Source organism: Psammomys obesus, unplaced genomic scaffold, assembly GCF_907164565.1.
Source record: "Psammomys obesus unplaced genomic scaffold, mPsaObe1.curated_primary_1811, whole genome shotgun sequence".
In the NCBI taxonomy this organism is placed as follows: domain Eukaryota; kingdom Metazoa; phylum Chordata; class Mammalia; order Rodentia; family Muridae; genus Psammomys; species Psammomys obesus.
The window spans coordinates 33,710,356-33,730,788 of NW_026585504.1; positions in this window are offsets into that span (position 1 = coordinate 33,710,356).

Sequence of the window (20,433 nt, forward strand, 5' to 3'; positions counted from 1 at the left end):
ACCTTTTCTAGATCCCACCATTTGCTTGCAAATTTCAAGATCCTTGTTTTTAATTGCTAAGTAGTATTCCATTGCATAAATGCGCCACAATTTATGTATCCATTCCTCAACTGAGGGACATTTGGGTTATTTCCAGCTTCTGCTATGAAAGTAAAACTGCTATAAACATGGTTGAGCAAAATGTCCTTGTTGTATACTTGAGCATCTTTTGGATCTATGCCTAGGAGTGGTATAGCTGGATCTTGAGGTTGCACTATTCCTAATTGTCTGAGAAAGTGCTAGAATGATTTCTAAGTGGTTGTACAAGATTACATTCCCACCAACAATGGAGGAGGTTTCACATCTTTCTCCACATCCTCTTCAGCATGTGTTGTCACTTGAGTTTTTGATCTTAGCCATTCTGATGGGTTTAAGGTAAAACCTCAGGGCCGTTTTAATTTGCTTTTCCCTGGTGACTAAAGATGTTGAGGATTTCTTTGTTTCTCTGATATTCAATATTCTTTTTTTTAATTTTTTTATATTTTATTAATTACACTTTATTTATTTTGTATCCCCCCCATAAGCCCCTCCCTCCTCCCCTCCCGATCCCACCCTTCCTCCCATTTCTGCATGCATGCCCCTCCCCAAGTCCACTGATAGGGGAGGTTCTCCTCTCCTTTCTGATCTTAGTCTATCAGTTCTTGTCAAAAGTGGCTGGAGTGATGGTTCAGCGGTTAAGAGCACTGTCTGCTCTTCCAAAGGTCCTGAGTTCAATTCCCAGCAACCACATGGTGGCTCACAACCATCTGTAGTAAAATCTGATGCCCTCTGCTGTCCTGAGGCACACATGCAGGCAGAACACTGAATAAATAATGATATTTAATATTCTATTGGGAATTCTCTGTTTAACTCTGTATCCCATTTTTTAAACTGGATTACTTGATTTGTTGCTGTTTAACTTCTTGAGTTCTTTATATTTTCTGGATATTAGCCCTCTGTCAAATATAAGGATGATGAATATCATTTTCCAGTTTATAGGCTGTACTTTTGTTCTGATGACAGTGCCCTTTGCTTTACAGAGGTTTTTCAGTTTTATGAGGTCCTATTTATTGATTGTTGCTCTTAAGCCTGTGCTGTTGGTGTTCTGTTCAGCAAATTGTCTTCTGTGCCAATGAGTTCAAGGCTTTCCCCCACTTTTTCTGCTAACAGATTTAGTGTGTCTGGTTTTATGTTGAGGTCTTTGATCCACTTGGACTTTAGTTTTATGCAGGGTGAAAAGTATGGATCTACTTGCATTTTTCTACATGCAGACATCCAGTTAGACCAGCACCACTTGTAGATGTTATTTTTTCCATTGTATGTTTTTCTCCTTCTTTATCTAAAATAAAGTGACCGTGGGTATGTAAGTTAATTTTTGAAATTTATTACATTTTTATTTCTTCTCAATAAGAAAAAAGAAAAACAGTTTCAAGCTAAATGGCAACTTTAAGTAAACAGTGCACAAAAGTTTTAAATACTTTGTGTTTTTTCTTCTGATGCCATAAAGGGTTTGTCAACCATTCCAGGATTTTGGGATTTTGTGTGTCTCTATGTAATAAATGTCTCAGAACGTGTTGTATTTAAATTGAAACCTTCAACATCTGAGGTACAATTAAGTAGAGCTCCTTTAGTCCCCAAGAAAGCCTCTGGTCTGAATCACCCTGGAATATAGATACAGTAGCTACATGTTCAACTGGTCAAGCCAGAACTGTCCATCTTGGATCTGTAGTAGTCTCAGTCCGGCTTTGTAATCATATAATTAGAGCTCCCAAGAGGTTACCTAACATTCACCAGTATGTTGGCACAGGTATAAAGTAAAAACTTCAGAATTTTTGTTTTTTTTATTGGCTATCTGAAAGAAAACCTTTAGTGCATTGCGTTTTTTATAGTCTCTGTAGTCCTTCAACTTCTTCTAGGGCATCGCCATTATTCTGCACACTCAACTTCATGTATGACTACTCTTTCTTTCTCAAAAAAAAAAACCATACAAAGTAAACAAAATAAACGAAGATAACAAAACAAAGTTCATGCAAAAGTCAGGGTGTGTGTTTTGTGTTCACAAGCTAAGCATGTTGGACATGGGGGTCTCTCCTAGAATTTGGTTTACATACTCAGTGTCCGTCCATGGGAGAAAACTGATTTCCATCTCCTAGTAAGTGGCAATTATGATTAGTGTCTTGATTTGATGTGGAACTTTGTGTCAATTCCTATTCTCCCTCCTGGGATTTTGTCTGGCTTGAAGTTGTTCAGTGCATGCCATCATGGTCTCTGCAGGTTCAATAGAACATCAGCATTGCAGTGTCTGGATGATGCTATAATCCTTTACCTCCGGTTGTTACAATTTCTCTGCCCTCTCTTCTGGATATATCCCTGAGCCTTGAGGGAAAGGTTTTGATAAAGACTTCCCGTTTCTGACAAACGCTCCAAAGACTCTCACTCTCTGCACATTGCATAGTTGTGTTAATTACCATCTCCTTAAATAAGCGTCCTTGGAAAGGGTTGGCTGATGCACTGATCTATGTGTATAGCAATATGTATATTGGTAGCTATTGTGTTTCTATGTTTATTTAGCAGAATGGTAGTAGTAAGTTTTCCTCTAGGGCTAGTGACCTATCAACTCTTGACCACTGTAGCAGGTCAGTATAGGTTCCATATCACCAGGTAAGCCTTAAATCCAATAAAAAAATGATTGGTTACTCTCGAAAACATTATAAAGTAAATTAAGAGACAATGAAAATATTGCTTTTAACACTGATGTTCAAAAATGAGCCTAAGTAGTGGTTCAATTTCAGCATTAAATAGCCTGTATCCCTTGCTCCCCTAACCTTTGTAATTGTGCCGCTTGGACATCAGCAAAGTGACCTAAAGAAGTCAACTATACTAAGTTCTCTGTGTATTCTTAAATTTTCAAACATTCCTCAAATTGTCAAGGCTTCAGAAAATGTACCTATCATTCCATATGCTATGGTATTTCCCAATATAAAATAAATAAATAAATAAAATAATCCCAAGCTTCAGCTGAGGCATGCTACTACCCTATTTCCAAGCTAAAAATTGCTATCATTTTTTTTCCATAAAGAGTAGAAGAGAAAATTTGTTAAATATAAGTAAGAGATACTCATGGTTCTCTTTTGTTTTTCATACATTCCTTTTAAGCAGAGCAAATATAAATTTTAAAAACAAAGTGAGAAAGAACTCCCTGGAGTAGGAGGGGTGTCAAAGGAAGAATACTGCTTTAGTTTTGTTATAATACTAAACAATGTTTTATTCAAACATAAATTTGATAAAAGATGATTCTTTTGCTTATTTAATAATTAATGCAAGCAACTAAATATTTTATTAGTTCACAAATATTTATTTCCCATATTTCAATGCTCTGTTCTTGAATATAGTGAACAAAATACTGAAAAATAAACAAAATAGCTGATATAAAGCTATTTACAATGTTCTTATTCTCTTTAAAAGTATGGAAAGGCTTGTCTAGTGGAAGATAACAATGCATAAAATGCATATCAATCAGATGATGTTTTGGGTGAAGATAAACTCCAGGTAGAACACATAAGGCATGAAATACAGTTAGGGATAGGCTTCTTTTTTTAACTTTTATTAATTACACTTTATTCATTTTGTATCCCCCCATAAACCCCTCCCTCCTTCCCTCCCGGTCTCACCCTCCCCCCTTTCTGCATGCATGCCCCTCCCCAAGTCCACTGATAGGGGAGGTCCTCCTCTCCTTCTCTCTGATCTTAGTCTATCAGTTCTCATCAGAAGTGGCTGCATTGTCAGGGTTCTAGGTTATCTCCACGGATAGTCATTGTTTGGAGTATGAGTCTCTGGGAAGTTCCCTGTGTTCAAATTATCTTGTTCTGTTGCTCTGCTTGTGGAGTTCCTGTCCTCTCTAGCTCTTACTATTTCCCACTTAGAGATGGCTCAGCCGTTAAAGGCTAGGCTCACAACCAAAAATATAAGGGATAGGCTTCTTAATTGTGGTTCTATTAAATATTTCAGAATCAGCAGACCAACTTGACAGAGAAGGGATGGACAGGATATTGTTTAGGACAGATAGGATGATTGGCTTCCAGAGAACAGAATCTACTGTGTTATCAGACTTCCCAGTCTCTGAAAAAAATGGCTTTGAACAAAATTTTTGTTATGGGCCTCAATTATTATTATGGAGATTCTGATTAAACCCCTCAAGCTTTAATCAAAGTTTTGAATTGCTAATCTCTTAAGCATAAATTATATTTGTATCTAACATAGATAAATAATAGGAACTGAATGAGTTAACATATATTCATGGAATTATATTGTCTAGATTGTATAAAATATTTTTATCAATTGCATAATCAAAAATGAAATTCACAATAAAAATGACTTTGTGTTAAAGTGCAGTGGCCTCTGATATTTTCACAGAAGAGTACACCAACAGCCAAAATTCAAAAGGAAGCAAAACTTACAGCTCCAGGAAGTACAACTGCAAAGTGGAGAGTGCACGGTTAGAGGTAGGGTTAGCGAATAAGAAATAAAGGGCATAGTAAAGGTCTGTTCTTGTTTACTCAAAGGTTACACTTTCTCCTAATTTTTCATTTGTCTCCAAAAAAATAGTCTCAAGAGTTTGATCTTGCTGGAGTTAGACAGTGCCTCTGGGAAGTCTGATTCATAGTTTGAATTTGAGGTGGGGAACAAAAACTCATGTGAAATTTCTTATACACTCATTGCAACAATCAAGATATCTACAGAGTACAGAGAAAATTCTGAAGCATTAGTATGACTTGTGGTTTCTGGGGTCTGCTAAAATCCAACATAACCTGAACACCAGGTCAATGCAGATGACAAAAATTTGTTGTAATCAAGCTGCTATTGATCAATCAGGGTCACAGAACAGACTCAGAGCTGAACTGTGTCCTTGAATGTATGTTGTGCAGCATATTTAAAAGATGAAACCACAAAGCAGGGGAGAGAGGTGTGGGCTGTAGCATAAGGGGTTTGAATTGGGGAGTTTGCATTAATCAGGATAGTGACTGGTTCCTGGACCTAGGTACATGGGATTTGGCGTGTACAGTGTTGTTTTTTAATGTCCTTAATGAGAATAATTCTCAGTAATGGCACTGATGAATGTCCATACACTTAATTGAATAAAGACAATAGGGATACATTCACAGATATGGCGTTCTCCTAGTCAATATGAGAACCCAAATTTAATATCTAGTATTTGGCACTGGAAGCAAGAGAGGAGAGAGAGGCTGCAGAAGAGTGCTTTTGTTCTGGTAGAACTGGCTCAACTGATTTGAATAGCTATTGTTTTAGTACTTTTGTGATTTGGGGTATGTGTACTCTAAAAGTCTGCACATTTTGTTCTTAATGCAGTGTTACCAGGAGTTGGTGGAACCCTTGGTAATTATTTTTGCCTTTCGGGGTAGGACTCCTAAGAGCATTGTGGGTCCATGGGTTTTTCTTTTTTCTGTTCTAGTTTTCTTCATTGTAATGAAGACATGATAAATCATTCTTCACACTCACTGTGATGTGTCAGTTTTGCTAGGAGCCCAAAGCAACAGCATAGCATGGCCAAGTGGTAAACAACATAATCCTTTAATTTTAATAAGGTATTTATCCCAGACTTTTAATCACAGAAAAAGTTAATCCAAGTATCTCTCTCAAGAGTCAGATCTTTAGATAGTGAAAGAACTGATGCTTCTAAAGTGGAAAAATATACTTATATAATGGCTATATGTAGTCCTTAAAAATAAATGCCATTAAGCTAAATTGTTTGCTGTTCTGTTCTTCAAAGAACAAAGTGCCAATATCTGTCTAAAAAGAACCATAGAAGGGGCACATTTGAAGTAGTTCTTTAAAAACAAAACAAATAAGCAAACAAACAGCATTTATTTTCTGAGAGCATCATACTTGAAGACTAAGGCAATTTAGGCAGACACAGAGGAAATCCTGATTCAGTCTATACTGGGGTTTATGGTTTCCCTGGGTAGAAGTTGTAATATTCAGGTTTTGAAAGTTAAGCTGTTGACAGCTTACTTGTTGACAGAAATTTGAGTCCTATTCAAATAATTAGCATTTACTAAGATTGCTAATGGTTAAGACATTCTTCCCTTTGTCATACATTTTCACACTTATGAACACTTTTTGTTTGTATAGTAGTATATTTATCATAATGGCCAATATGAATATTACTACCAGAAATATGGGTCTATAAGACAAGTGCAAACTCCTCTCTTTCTGTCTTTTTTCCCTGTAAGTGCAAATCTTCCTCGCTAACTACATCCTATACCAATAAATTTTACTACCCACAATCTATAATTACATTTTTTCCTGAGTTTGTAGGAAGCATCTGCCAGGGGTCATGATCGACAAAACTATCAATCCTGGTCATGCAAACTACTCACTATTTAAAAGCCTTCTTTTAAGGTCAATAATTGCAGACACTTTGTCAGTAATGGTTTCGATCAATCATAGAACTATGAAAACCAATATACATCAACACTTAAAGCCTCTTAGAAATACAGAGAGAGAAAACAATTTTATATCTAGGAATGGACACAAATTAGAATGAAAACATATTCACACCATCTTCAGATTAAAATACAGAGGGTAGTTATCATCAAAGACACAGAAAAAAACTGGACCTTAGAGTGTTTCTAAATGCAATCAGATCAAAACAACTGACGCGAAGGCCAATATATATTTGAATATGTGCTGAGCATGGGTTTCTGCTCTGTGAACAGGTTGTTTCCTTTAATGCCTTCCCATGGGATGATTGTTGGACTTGAGTTCATTAAGCCATTTCCGGTGCAAAATTCCAACCTGTAGTTAGAATGACATATCTGAACATCTTCTAAGAAAGCTATAAACTAGAAATGTAGGTGAGGGAATTACCCACATGGCAAAGACAATGGAATCCTGGGAGTGATTACTGTAGAGCAGAAGAAGTTATAATGACTAGAGAGGTGACTATCAACTGAAAAGATGTTCTGGATCATCCAACAAGTACTTTAAACTATGGATCAAAGCATGTAACAGAATCTTAGTGAAAACTTCAGAATCTGTTGAGAGCATGAAGACCATGGAAGCCCACAGAATGCTGGAGAAATCAGAAATATTGAACACACAGGGGCCTCTTCTCAATGAAGAATATAAAACACCTGTTCTCCATCCATGCATGGGAAGTACCTAGATTCCCTGCTCAGATGTGGCCAATTGGCAGCTCATCTCCATATAGATCACTGAGTGATCAAGATAGAGGGCTTCCTCTATCTTGAACTCAGTTGACTGCTGTCTGATCACTTGCCCCCTTGCCACACCAGAGAGGAAGAGGATCCAAGCAGTCCTGATGAGACTTAACAAACTATGGGCAGATGGCAATAGTGGAGAACTCTCCCCTTCAGTGGACTAGGGGAAGGGGATGAGGGGAAGAGGCAGGGAGGGTGGAACTGGGGGAGTTGAGGGAGGGGGCTTCAATCGGGATATATAAAAAAATAAGTTCTGAAGAAAAAAAAAAAACCTGTTTTCCAACCCAGAAGGCTGGGAGTAGATTCCGTTAGCAACTTTGTGACCTTTTTGCTATTTGTAGAGGCAGACCTCATCTATCTTTGGTTATACAGGCTGACCTCACCAAAGTTCCCCAGAATGATTATCCCACACTCTTCCCTCCCTAGACCATTACCCATTCTTAGGGTAGATGTCACAGGTATTTTATAGCTTGCTGACCTTCATGTTACCAGACAAGAGACCATATTAGATGCTAGGCCTTTTAGCCATAGCATCCACCCTCATGGTCAAATGTACTTTACAAAGGAGTTTCTATGTGATCACATCTTAAGATTTATTGTGCATCTGGAATTGCAGTGACTGTTACCTGAAAAGCTTTCCCAAATTGTACTGTGTTTTATATATGCTGACAATGAGCCACCGGACATTAGAATCAGGATTCTAATCTTCATCCAGGTTGACAGAGGAAATCTGAACATGGCTTTCATTCCCCTATCTTCATGATTCACTACCTCATTGATACCTGCAGCATTCCTCTCAATAATCAACTAGCTTAAAAAAATTATGTGGAAAATGTATAAAGCATTTTAAAAATCTGAATAAATGTTCTTGAAAAGAAAATGCACAGGTTGGAAAACAAAAGCCATTCTCATTTTCTGTGTGAAGAAATTAATTAAAAACATACCCATGTTGTGTCTTTACATTTTTAGAATTACAGGGAAGTTGACAGGGGATTCTATCACACTTGAGCTATCAATAAATTAGCATTTAACTTATAACATAAGAAAGTGATGACTTCTTTGTGTCAGGACTTCCATCATGTTGATTCATTCAGTTCAAATTAATAGTGAAATTTTACAATTAAAGTGACTCACCAAGAATTTCTCAAATAATTTGAGAACAAATTACTGAACACAGAATGTGGCTTGCTAACGCCCAGTTTCCACAGAGAACAAGTTATCCCATAATGCAGAAGGACATTGTTGAGAAATAGAAATCCCTTTAAGAAGCAGAAAAATGCTTTTTTGGCTATTTTGAATTGTACTTAATGCTTCTTCTTAAGCTGTTTTCTTTTCTTTTTTTTTTTTTTTCTACATGTAGGAAGCTCTTCAACTAAGGTTTTCTATTTTCTTAACCTGTGTTTACGCTTTTGTTATTAAATCTCCTTCTTTTAAGAAATAGCTCAAATAAAAAGATCTCTATTGTATATTATGAACTTGGGATACCCACATCCTCTAAATTATGGATGGTTTTTCAGATAAAATGAGGAAGTGTTTATTCTTTATTTTAACACATTGACATGCAGTCCTTGTGATGAATACTAGACATCCCAATACTTGAGAGAATATAAAAAGACACAAGAAAGTAAACACCTACAGACCAATTAAAAAAATGGGATACAGAGCTAAACAAAGAATTCTCAACAGGGGAATATCCAGTGGCAGAGACACAAAGAAATACTCTCTGACTGAGTCCTGGGGGCCACACAGAGACTGATACTCCAACCAAGGACAATGCGTGGAGAGGACCTAAAACCCAGATCAAATGCAGCCGTAGAATCAGTCTCCAAGTGGTTTCCTTAATAAGGGGAGCAGGAGGATTTTCTGCCATGAACTGAGTGTCAGGGTCTCTGATCACAACCCTGTGGTAGATGCAGCCTTGCCAGGATACGGGGGAAGACAATGCAACCATTCCTGATGAGACCTGGTAGACTAGGGTTAAATAGAAGGGGAGGAAGACCTCATCTATCAGTGGGCTAGGAGACAGGGATAGGGAGAGAAGAGGAAGGGAGAGTGGGATTAGAAAGAGACAAAGGAGGGGAACACAGCAGAGATACAAATTGAATAAATCAAAATAATAAAAAATTAAAGAAAAGATACACTCAATGTCCTTAGTCATCAGGGAAATGCAAATCAAAATGACTCTGAGATTTTACTTTATACCCATGAGAATGGTTAAGATCAAAAACTATACTCACTCATATAGACATATAATTTAGGATAAACCTACCAAAATCTGTACACCTAAAGAATCTAATCAAGAGGGAGGACTCTGGCTAAAATTCTCAATCCCTATCCAAAAGGCAAAGAGGATGGACATCAGAAGAAGGAGAAAAGGGGACAAGTCAGGAGCCTGACACAGAGGACCTCTGAAAGGCTCTGCCCTGCAGATTATCAAAGCAGATGCTGAGATTTATGGGCAACCTTTGGGCAGAGTACTGGGAATCTTATGAAAGAAGTGGGAAATAGTAAGATCAGGAGAGGACAGGAACTCCATAAGGTGAGTAACAGAAACAAAAACTCTGAGCACAGGGGTCTTTCCTGAAACTGATACTCCAACCAAGGACCATGCATGGAGATAACCTAGGACCCCTGCACAGATGTAGCCCATGGCAGTTCAGTGTCCTAGTGGATTCAGTAGGGTAGTAATAGAAACATGGGCTGTCTCTGACATGAACTGATTGGCCTGCTCTTTAATCACTTCCCCCTGAGGGAGGAGCAGCATTACCAGGCCACAGAAGAAGACAATGCAGCCACTCCTCATGAGATCTAATTTACTAGGATCAGAAGGAAGAAAAAGAAGACTCTCTTCTCAGTGGACTTGGGGAGGGGCATGCATGCAGAGGGGGGGAGGAATGGAGGGATTAGGAATGGAGGAGGGAGGGAACCACAGGGGGGATACAAAGTAAATAAAGTATAATTAATAAAGAATTTAAAAGAAAGCAAAAATAAGATAAAAAAAACTCAATGTACAACACATGATGGAGAGGTTGTAGAGAAAGGGGAACCCTCATCCATTGCTGGTGGGAATGTAAACTTGTACAACCACTTTGGAAATCAATCTGTTGCTTTCTCACAAAAATTAGAAATAGTGCTACCTCAAGACCCAGCTACATCCCTGCTTGGCATATATCTGAAATATGCTCAACCACACAAAAAGGACATCTGCTCAACTATGTTTATAGCAGCTTTATTCATAATAGCCAGAATCTAGAAACAACCCAGCTGTCCCTCAACTGAAGAATGGATACAGAAATTCTGGTACATTTACACAAAGGAATACTATTCAGCTATTAAACACAAAGAAATCATGAAATTTGCAGGCAAATGTTGGGAACTAGAAAAGTTCATCTTTAGTGAGGTAACCCAGAAGCAAAAAAACCCCTACATATATTATATATTCATTTAGAAGTGGATTAGCCCTCTTCCTTAGGGCAAATAGGATAGACCTTGGAACTGGGAGAAGATAGGAAACAGGACAGGGGACCTCTGAAAGACTCTAAGCATCAGGATATTGAAATAGATGCTGAGACTCATTGCCAAAACTTGGGCAGAGTGAAGGGAATCTTATGGAAGAAGGGGGAGATATGAAACCTGGAGGGGACAGCAGTTCCACAAGGAGACCAACAGAGCCAAAAAATCTGTGCCCAGGGTGTCCTGCAGAGACTGAAGAATCAACGAAGGACCACACATGGAGAAGACCTAGACCCCCTACTGAGATGTAAGTCATAGGCTGCTCAGTCTCTATGAGTTCTCTAGTAAGGAGATCAGGGGCAGTCAAAGGCATGATCTTGGTTACCTGCTCTTTGATCACTTCCTCCTGGTGGGGTGACCCAATCAGCCCAGGGAGGAAGTGGATCCAGACAGTACTGATGAGACTTAATAGGCTAGTGTCAGATAGTAAAGGAAGAGGATATCCCCTATCAGTGGACAATAGGAGAGACATAGAGAGGAAGAGGGAGGGAGGGTTATACCAAGAAGAGATGAGGGAGGGGGCTACAGGAGGGATAAAAATAAATAAACGATACTAAATAATAATAATAAACAAAAAATTTAAAAAGGCTGCTACCATGAAAAACCAAGGCAGTGTAACTCTTCTCAAAATTATTAATCATATACTAATGATCTCTAGTAAAGGGCATTTTGTGGAGTCCTAGACAAAGAACTCAAACAAATGACTCTATTCAAAGAAATCAAAGTCACAAACTTTGGAATGCATTCTAAGAGAAGACACATAGCTAAATGCAATAAGGAAGTCAACACAATATATGAATCTGGACTCCATTAAAGAGATGAAAACAGTGAAAAAATACAAACTGATATACTGGAAGGTATACTTCCAGTCCTGTTAAAAGCTGCTATAATAAACTGTTTTGTCTAACTAACTTATATAAATTCATGCTTAAGCTAACAGACTCATGTTCATTTCAGACATTAGTTTATCACAGAAATATGCATCCTAAGTTGAACAGAAAGTAACTATCTAGAAACAAGCACCACTTGTCTATTCTGATTTATGATAAGTAAATAGCTAGATAGATTATAGATGATATATATATATGTATATATATACATACATATATATATATATATATATATATATAGAGAGAGAGAGAGAGATAATAGATGTGATAGGTAGATATTTAGAATTGTAAGCTCTGCAATGAATGACAGGGTAGACTAGTCCTTCATATTTCTTGCTTCCCAAATATGTCTGCCAGATCCATTGGGCCAGAAAGCTGCTGATGCTGCTTCTATGTTATAGAGAGAGAATGAGTAAATGACCAGGCAGTAAACTATCACTATCCTCTCTTAGTTTTTGAATCTGCTTGTCTGTGCTTCCTAGTAAGTGAAAATTTTATTCCTTCTTAAGTCTCTAATGGTGTTAAAGACAGATAGTTATTGTTTCACACTTGGGACTAAGTTGTTTAGGGTTTAATAATATTTTTAAGGTATAGCGATGGTTTTCAGTTGACAAATAAAGATATGATAGAGAATGATTTAGGAACAAAACTTTAGACGCATCCAGATAAGATAGATTATATTGTCTTCACTGTTGCCAACTACAAACGAGCTAAATATTTTGAGTGTAACTTTTACATATGTATTACCTGATTGCTTCACAACTGTTTTTACAGTTTATTAAAAGTAAGTAAAGTTCCTATGCATTTGAAGAAAAAAAAATACAAGTCAAATAAATAGTTGCATTGTAAGGGGAACAGGGACTATTTCTGACAGGAACTCAATGACAGGCCCTTTGACCTCCCCATCCCCCAAGGAAGGAGCAGTCCCGTTAGGCCACAGAGGAGGACTTTGCAGCCAGTCTTGAAGATACCTGATAAAACAGGGTCAGATGAAAGGGAAGCAGGTCCTCCCTAATCAGTGGACTTGGAAAGGGGCAGGGAGGAGATGAGGGAGTAAGGGTGGGATTGGGAGGGAATGAGGGACTGGGATACAGCTGGGATACAGAGTTAATAAAATGTAACTAATAATAAAAATTAAAAAAATTGCATGTAAATCTTCATCAAAAATATGGATTAACGAGAGGACATTAGACGTAAGGTATAGTGGGTATTTGAACATTCAGACAAGTACAAAGATAAATTAGTTAGAATAAATAAGGGCTACTTTCAACATATACATATAAGTATTTTAAATAAAGCATATGGAGAAGAATTTCACTCAAAATGGTATAGAAAAAAATTCAGAAAAATTATCACAGAAAACTCTAAATCAAAGAAAGAGATGTAAATCCAAATACAGGAGACATTTAGAACAATAAATAGATTTAACCAGGAAAAAACATCAATCAATTATAATCATATTAAAATATGTAGTCATATTATAATTAAACAAAAAATATTTTGTAAGAATACATTGACAGCACTAAGAGAGAAACACCAAGTCATATGTGAAAGCCGGTCTATCAGAATATCAGCACGTTTCTCAATAGAAACGTTATATGTCAAGATGGCTTAAAGTGACATTTTAAAAGACAATAATTATCAACCAACAATACTATATACATCCAAGCTGTCAGTCATAATTGAAAGAGAAAAACATTTTTCCATGATGGAAACAGGCAAAAGAAGTTAGTGACAACTGAACCAGCACCAAAGGAGACACTTGATGAAAGAATTCACACTGAAAAGAAAATCGAACATGTCCATGAGGCTTCAGAAAAGAATAAACCGCAGTAATAGTTTAAACACTTGAGGAAACACAAACAACCACTTTCCACTATATTTATATTGAAAATAATGAAAGGTGTCTGTGTAAATATTAATTACCTTACCCAATTCACCATTTCATTAGTTTTAATAAACTCTTCAAAACTGGAAAAAATAACAGGGATTAAAACACTGTTATTGATAATGTATTTCAATACTAATGATCTGAATTTCCTAAGCCAAGGACACAAAGTAGCTAAAATAAAAACAACAACAACAACAAAATATAACAATATCAATATATTTCATTTTAAAATAGCAGTAAGTTCTTTGATAGTCATGTTCAGTGTATTTTCATCATGTTCACCATGTTCATCATGTTATACTTCAGTTCTTCCCCATCAACCAAACTTGGTGTCTTTTTTTTTTTTGTTTTTTTTTTTTACATCCTTCAAGACCAGTTTGTGGTGCCCAAATATTCTTGCATGTATATATTCTACTAGAGCACGGATGACTTGAAAACGGCTACACTTAAAAAACAAACAAACATACAGAGGAGGACTTTGCAGCCAGCCCTGAAGGTACCTGATAAAACAGGGTCAAATGAAAGGGGAGGAGGTCCTCCCCTATCAGTAGACTTGGAAAGGGGCAGGGAGGAGACCAGGGAGGGAGTGCGGGGTTGGGGAGGGAATGAGGGAGCGGGATACAGCTGGGACACAGAGTTAACAAAATGTAACTAAAAAGAAAAATAAAATTAAAAAAAAAACCAAACAAACAAAAAATGGACTTCTACAGCAGTTCCTGTCATTTGCCAATAGCTTCTCAAACACTGATGAGACTTGATTGCCCACCTCTCCTCTCCATTTTGGCATTTTGTATGACTTGAGTTTCCACGGTATTGTGCACTGTGTCACAACTGCTCTGCATTCATATGCACAACTGGTTTGCGTGTCCAGAAAACACTCTTTCCTTTTAGTTATCTCTATCTCTGGCTCTTAACACTCTTTCCACTTTCTTTTTTTATTAACTTATTCATTTCACATCATGATGGTAGCCCTCTCCCTTGTCTCCTTCCAGTCCCATACTCCCTCCCTCTTCCCTGCTTTGCCTGTCACATAGTCCTCAGACAGGAGCCTAGCAAGGCTGCCTTGCCCAGGGTGGTGAGCAAAGGGCAGGCATCAGAGTTCATGTCAGATACAGCCCCTGGTCCCCTTACTAGATGACCTACATGGAAACTGAACTATTTGCTACATCTGAGCAGAGGGCTTGTGTCTTTTCTATGCATGGTCCTTGGTTGGTACATCAGTCTTTGCAGGCCTCTTTGTGTCCAGATTTGTTGGCTGTGTTGTTCTTCTTGTGGAGCTCCTATCCTAAGGAGTTCTGTCCCTCTACTCTTCCACAAGACTCCCTGTGCTCTGCCCAAAGTTTGGATGTGTACCTTGCCATCTATTTTGATCTTCTTTTGGAGCTTTTCAGAAGACATAAATGGAAGTCTCCCACCCTGTTTCCTCTCTTCAACCACATCCAGCGTCTATTAAACATCTTCACTAGGGTCCTCCTTGTTACTTAGTTCACTGGGTCTGTGGATTGTAGTATGGATATCCTGTATTGTATGGCTAATATATGTTTATAAGTGAGTATATATCATGCTTGTCTTTCTCTGTCTGGGTTACCTCACCCAGGATGAACTTTTCAAGATTTATCTAGTTGCCTGAAAATTTCATGATGCCTTTGTTTTTAATACCTGAATAGCATTCCATTGTGTAGTTGTAGTTTCTTTATCCATTCTTCAGATGAAGGACATTTGGGTTGTTTCCAGTTTCTGGCTATTACAAATAATGCTGCTATGAATATAACTGAGCAAATGTCCTTGTATGGCAGAGAATATTTTGGGTATATGCTCAGAAGTGCTATTGCTAGTCTTGAGGTAGAGCTGCTCCCAATTTTCTGAGAAAGCACCAGATTGATTTCCAAAGTGGTTGTACAAGTTTACATTCCCACCAGCAATGGAGGAGTATTTTCTTTTCTCCAGAACATTGCCAAAATGTGCTATCACTTGAGAATTTGATCTTAGCTATTCTGATGGTGTAGGATGGAATTTCAGAGATGTTTTGATTTGCATTTTTCTGATGATTAAAAACATTGTTCAGTTCTTTAAGTGATTCTTAGCCATTTGCCATTCCTTTGCTGAAAATTTTCCATTTAGCTTTGTACCCCATTTTTTAAAATCAGGCTATTTTATTTGTTGGTATTTAATTTCTTGAGTTTTTTACATATTCTAGATATTAGCTCTCTGCCTGATGTCAGTTTGGTGAAGATCTTTTCCCAGTCTGTAGGCTGTTGTTTTGCTCTATTGACAGTGAACTTTGCTTTACAGAAGGTTTTCAGTTTCATGAGGTACCATTTATTAATTGTTGATCTCAGAGCCTGAGCTGATGGTGTTCTGTTCAGGAAGTTGTTTCCTGTGCCAATGAATTCAATGCTCTTCCTACCTTTACTTCAAGTAGATTTAGTGTGTCTGGTTTTATGTTAAGATCTTTGATCCACTTGGACTTTAGTTTTGTACAGGGTCAAAAATATGGATCTATTTGCATTTTTCTATTTGTAGACATCCAGTTAGACCAACACTATTTGTTGAAAATGATGTCTTTTTTCACCTTGTATGGTTTTTCCTTCTTTGTTAAAAAAAAAAAAAAAAAAAAGTGACCATAGGTGAGTAGGTTTATTTCTGGAACTTCAATTTGATTCCATTGATCTACTAGTTTGCTTCCATACCAGTACCATGTAATTTTTTATTACTGTTGCTCAAGAGAAGAGTTTGAGATCATGGATGGAGATACCTCCAGAAGATCTTTTATTGTACTGGATCACTTTAGCTATTCTAAGTTATTTTTTGTTTGTTTTTCCAAATGAAATGGAGAATTGTTCTTTCAAGGTCTGTAAAGAATTTTGTAAAGGTCTGTAAAGAACAGCAAGAGTATCAACAGGCACAACTAATTTCAAGGCTTATTTGCAAGGTCATATGTATACTTATATTAGGAGCTTCTTATATTGTAAACATAAACCAATGTAATTAATGTAATATGATATAAATGCAGTCATTAAATAATAAGGAAGACAACACCCAAACTAAATATATGTCATCGCTAAGTGAAACCTCCAGATACGGGTTATACCTAGCTGGGTGGTTAACTGAAGAGGACCAATGAAAAGCCACATACAGCTCAGGCTATTGTCAAGGCTATTTGTTGCTCTTCAAAAATGATGGTAAGGCCTTATTGTTGATGCTATCACTTACACAATTAATCAAAAAGAAGTCAACTAGAGAGTTCACACCTACTGACTAGTGTTCATGATACTAAAAGGTACTCTATACACTACTAGAGGAGAAAGAGGACAGAGGATCTCAAGAACACGGTATGTTCCAGACACAATAGAACAGTTGCACGTATGATTGTGGCAGCATGCAAGGGCCTTCACAGGTTCAAGCCAGGTGACCCACTGCTAAGATTGGGACAATAACTTGGGCTCTTACTCCTAATTAAGAATCCATCTAAAATTGAAATCCAATTGCAAAGGAAATGTCAGTTTTCTCCAATGGAATCTCACTGAGTATATTAACCATACTTAAAGTTAGGCCAAATGCAAAGCAATATATGGCAAGTACACAATTAACTGAATTCTTTTACTGTGTTCTTTATTGGATATTCCTCATTACTAGGCCTCCAAATGCTTGAATGTTAAAATGAATAAGTCAGAATGAAACAGTAACAAGGTAAATATTGAAATGAAATGAATAAAAATAAAACTAGCATGTCCTTTGAAATAAAATCTCTTTTAACACCCATGAAGGGAAAGGAGAACTAATGACCATAAAATAAGGAAGATGGAATGACTTCTGCATCATCCTAATCTTCCTGCTTCTGTTCTGAGGTTGCCCCTCTGTTCCGTACACCAAAACTTTAAAGCACAGGAAAGATAATGTGTTTCCTTACTGGAACCCCATGCGTAGTTCCACCTTAACTCTTCTTTCATGTCCTCTGTTACAATTTTTCTCTTGGTTGGGGTCTTTGTACATTGTGTTATATTTGGAAAGGAATTGCATGACTCATTCTCCATGTGTTCTTCATTCTGAGTGTGAGGTCATTTTAAAATGAAAAACAAATAGAAAGCAAGCTACAAAAGATAAAAAGGGATGATATTCCATGTGGCTATTGATTAGTACTGATACATATACGTGTGTGTGTGTGTGTGTGTGTGTGTGATTTAGGTAGTAGATGGAGAATCTGGATTCCATTCTTAGTAGAGATTCAGCTCTAACAGTGTTCCTTTCTACAGAAAATGAAAAATAAATCACAAAGTCCTGCTTAGCAAACCATTCACAAGAGAGAGAGCGAGTGAGAGCGAGAGTGAGAGCAAGAGAGAGAGAGAGAAAGAGAGAGAGAGAGAGAGACTCTGGGCATGACATAACCATCAACTTCATAAAGCAGAGATGTGGTGTTTAACAAAGACCCACAGTAATGATAATGAAATAAGCAGAAATACACACTGGTAGCTAAATCTGTGTTAATGATAATGAGGCTGTTCACATTCTCTTAGAGAAGAAGCAGGGCCACCAGATTGTCCTGAGATTCCAGTCATAACCTCATCTGCCTCTCTTGAAAAGATACCGTACCCTAGCTGTATGAGGTCTTAGGGAAGAGGTGCTAGAGAATATAAGAGGATAAAAGTTGACTAGCATTTGGAGGGTTCTACATTCAGTGAAGCTTTTGTGAGTCACTATCCAACCATATTGGTACTTTTGGTGATGATGCTTTCTTTGAATTGTATCCAAAAAAAAAATTATTTGCTCTAAGGAACTAAAAAAAAATTATTTGCTTACCAAGCTAACATTGTGTGGATTTCATTTTCTGGTTTGTCAGTGCCCTTTCAATGTATGCGTATTCTTAGAATGTGTTCTTATGAAAAGTCACATAATACCTGCTTGAGAAATCCTAGTATCTCATTTTTAAGTTGAAATGAATATATTGTATATATGTATTCTTATAAAAGCATTTACTTAATAATTGGTGACTATTTACTTATGATATTTAAAGTAAACTGCCATTAATTTTTGGCCATTGCTGTGTGACACTAGTGAGTACAGTGAAAATGATTAAGTGTTTGTATTGTATCTGTGATTTATTCTTCTGACAACACAGCCATTCCTACTAACTCAGAAAAGCTAAAAGAAAACAGAATTGTTTTAAGGTTCAATATGCTGAAAATCATTACTGGCTTCCCAGATAGAGTAAAATTACTTAATCAATAGATAGTAGTAATAATGATAATAATAAATTCATTGATAATAAAAGAATTGATAACAGATTGAATCTTTATATTTTTCATGTGCTTTAAAGTTCACTTAAATCTCAAACAGTTACCTAATTGAGAATCGTCATAATCTCCATTTTGTTAATGAGAAAAATACCAGAAACACATATAAAGTTATGAATGTGTTTATTAAATTCACACAGCTAAGAACATGATTGATCTATGAATAACTGTCTCCAGCTTTCAGACTTTAGGATTCTGTGAGGTATTTATTCCAGATTATCATATTGATAATATGCTTCTCAGTTCAAATGTAACTAAAATATATAGTATATATTTTATAGAAGTGTTTATTAATTATTCTAATTTTCCAGCAGTTCAAGTGCTAAAATTCATAACTATTTTTTTTTTTTTTTTTTTTAGAAAACAGCTGTTCCAGGTGAATAGTGGAAGAAGATGGAGAATTGATTGGCTGACCTAAGTCATTTCTAGGTGCAATTACCATGGATTTTTGAACATTTGGGGAAAGAATTCTTGTTTGCACTGACTTTGACAGAATCACTCTCTGGGAACTCATCTTAAAGACAGTCTTCATAATTCCTGGAGACTGAGGGACTGATGTCGTTTGACATATGGCTGGTGTGTTCTGAATCCTCATGCCTGTCAAGATTTTGAAAGACATAAAGGAAGTTTTCAAATATTCAAACCTGGGCCCATGGGAGACACTGAGTCTGACAAGTTAAGAGGAAATAAAGTGTGTCAAGTGTTTACTATTCAAATCCCTCCTAAAAATTGGAGTGTCACATTTGCTGCGGGAGGTGGAGCCTTCAGTTTTGTTTTTTTCTTAACAGTAGGAGGAGAGAGTTCCACACACACAGGGCTAAAAGCATCAAAGGCAAGAGAGATCACTGCTAGGAATGGGGCTCAGAGTGAGAAGCCAGCCAGGAAGAGCCAGGAAAATAACCTTAAGGGAAAGAGGTAGGAAAGAGGGAGAGAAGAAAAGAGGAAGAAAAAAACACAGAGAGAGAAGCTTATAGAGTTTCCTTAGCAGTTACCAATAAAAGTGTGCTCATTTTAAAATTTACGTTTTTTTATATCACAAATAATTTCAAGATTATCATTAAGGAAGTTTTCTCTCCAGGTTTTCTTATGTATACGGTTGTGCATATGTTTGTGTGTATATATTTTTCACAAACGATTTCTATATTATTTTTTTGATTTTTAATTGTGTCTATGTGTCTATGTGAGCATATGTATTTGAGTATGGATGATAACAGAAACCAGGGGTGCTGGATCCACTGGACCCGGGGTTTACACACCGTTGTGGGATGTCTGAGGATAGTGCACTCTGAGAGACCTCTGGAAGGACCTTTGAGAGAGAAGCGTGCACATGCGCACTAAGTGCTTAAAGTTAGCAATCTTTCCAGTGTCGTTTGTTACTCTTTCCAGAGGTAGGATGGAATATCAACACGTGTGTGCATAGTAACGTATTTAGTCAACTACACAGGACTGAACATCTCATTCCAACCCTACTATTCTTGGTGGTTCTTTGCTCCTAAGCACAGTGTTGTAGATGCTTTATTTTGGCCACTGTTTAGAAGTGTTTGCTAGATGTGATTTCAGGTTATAAGCAGCTATACACGTGAAGGCAG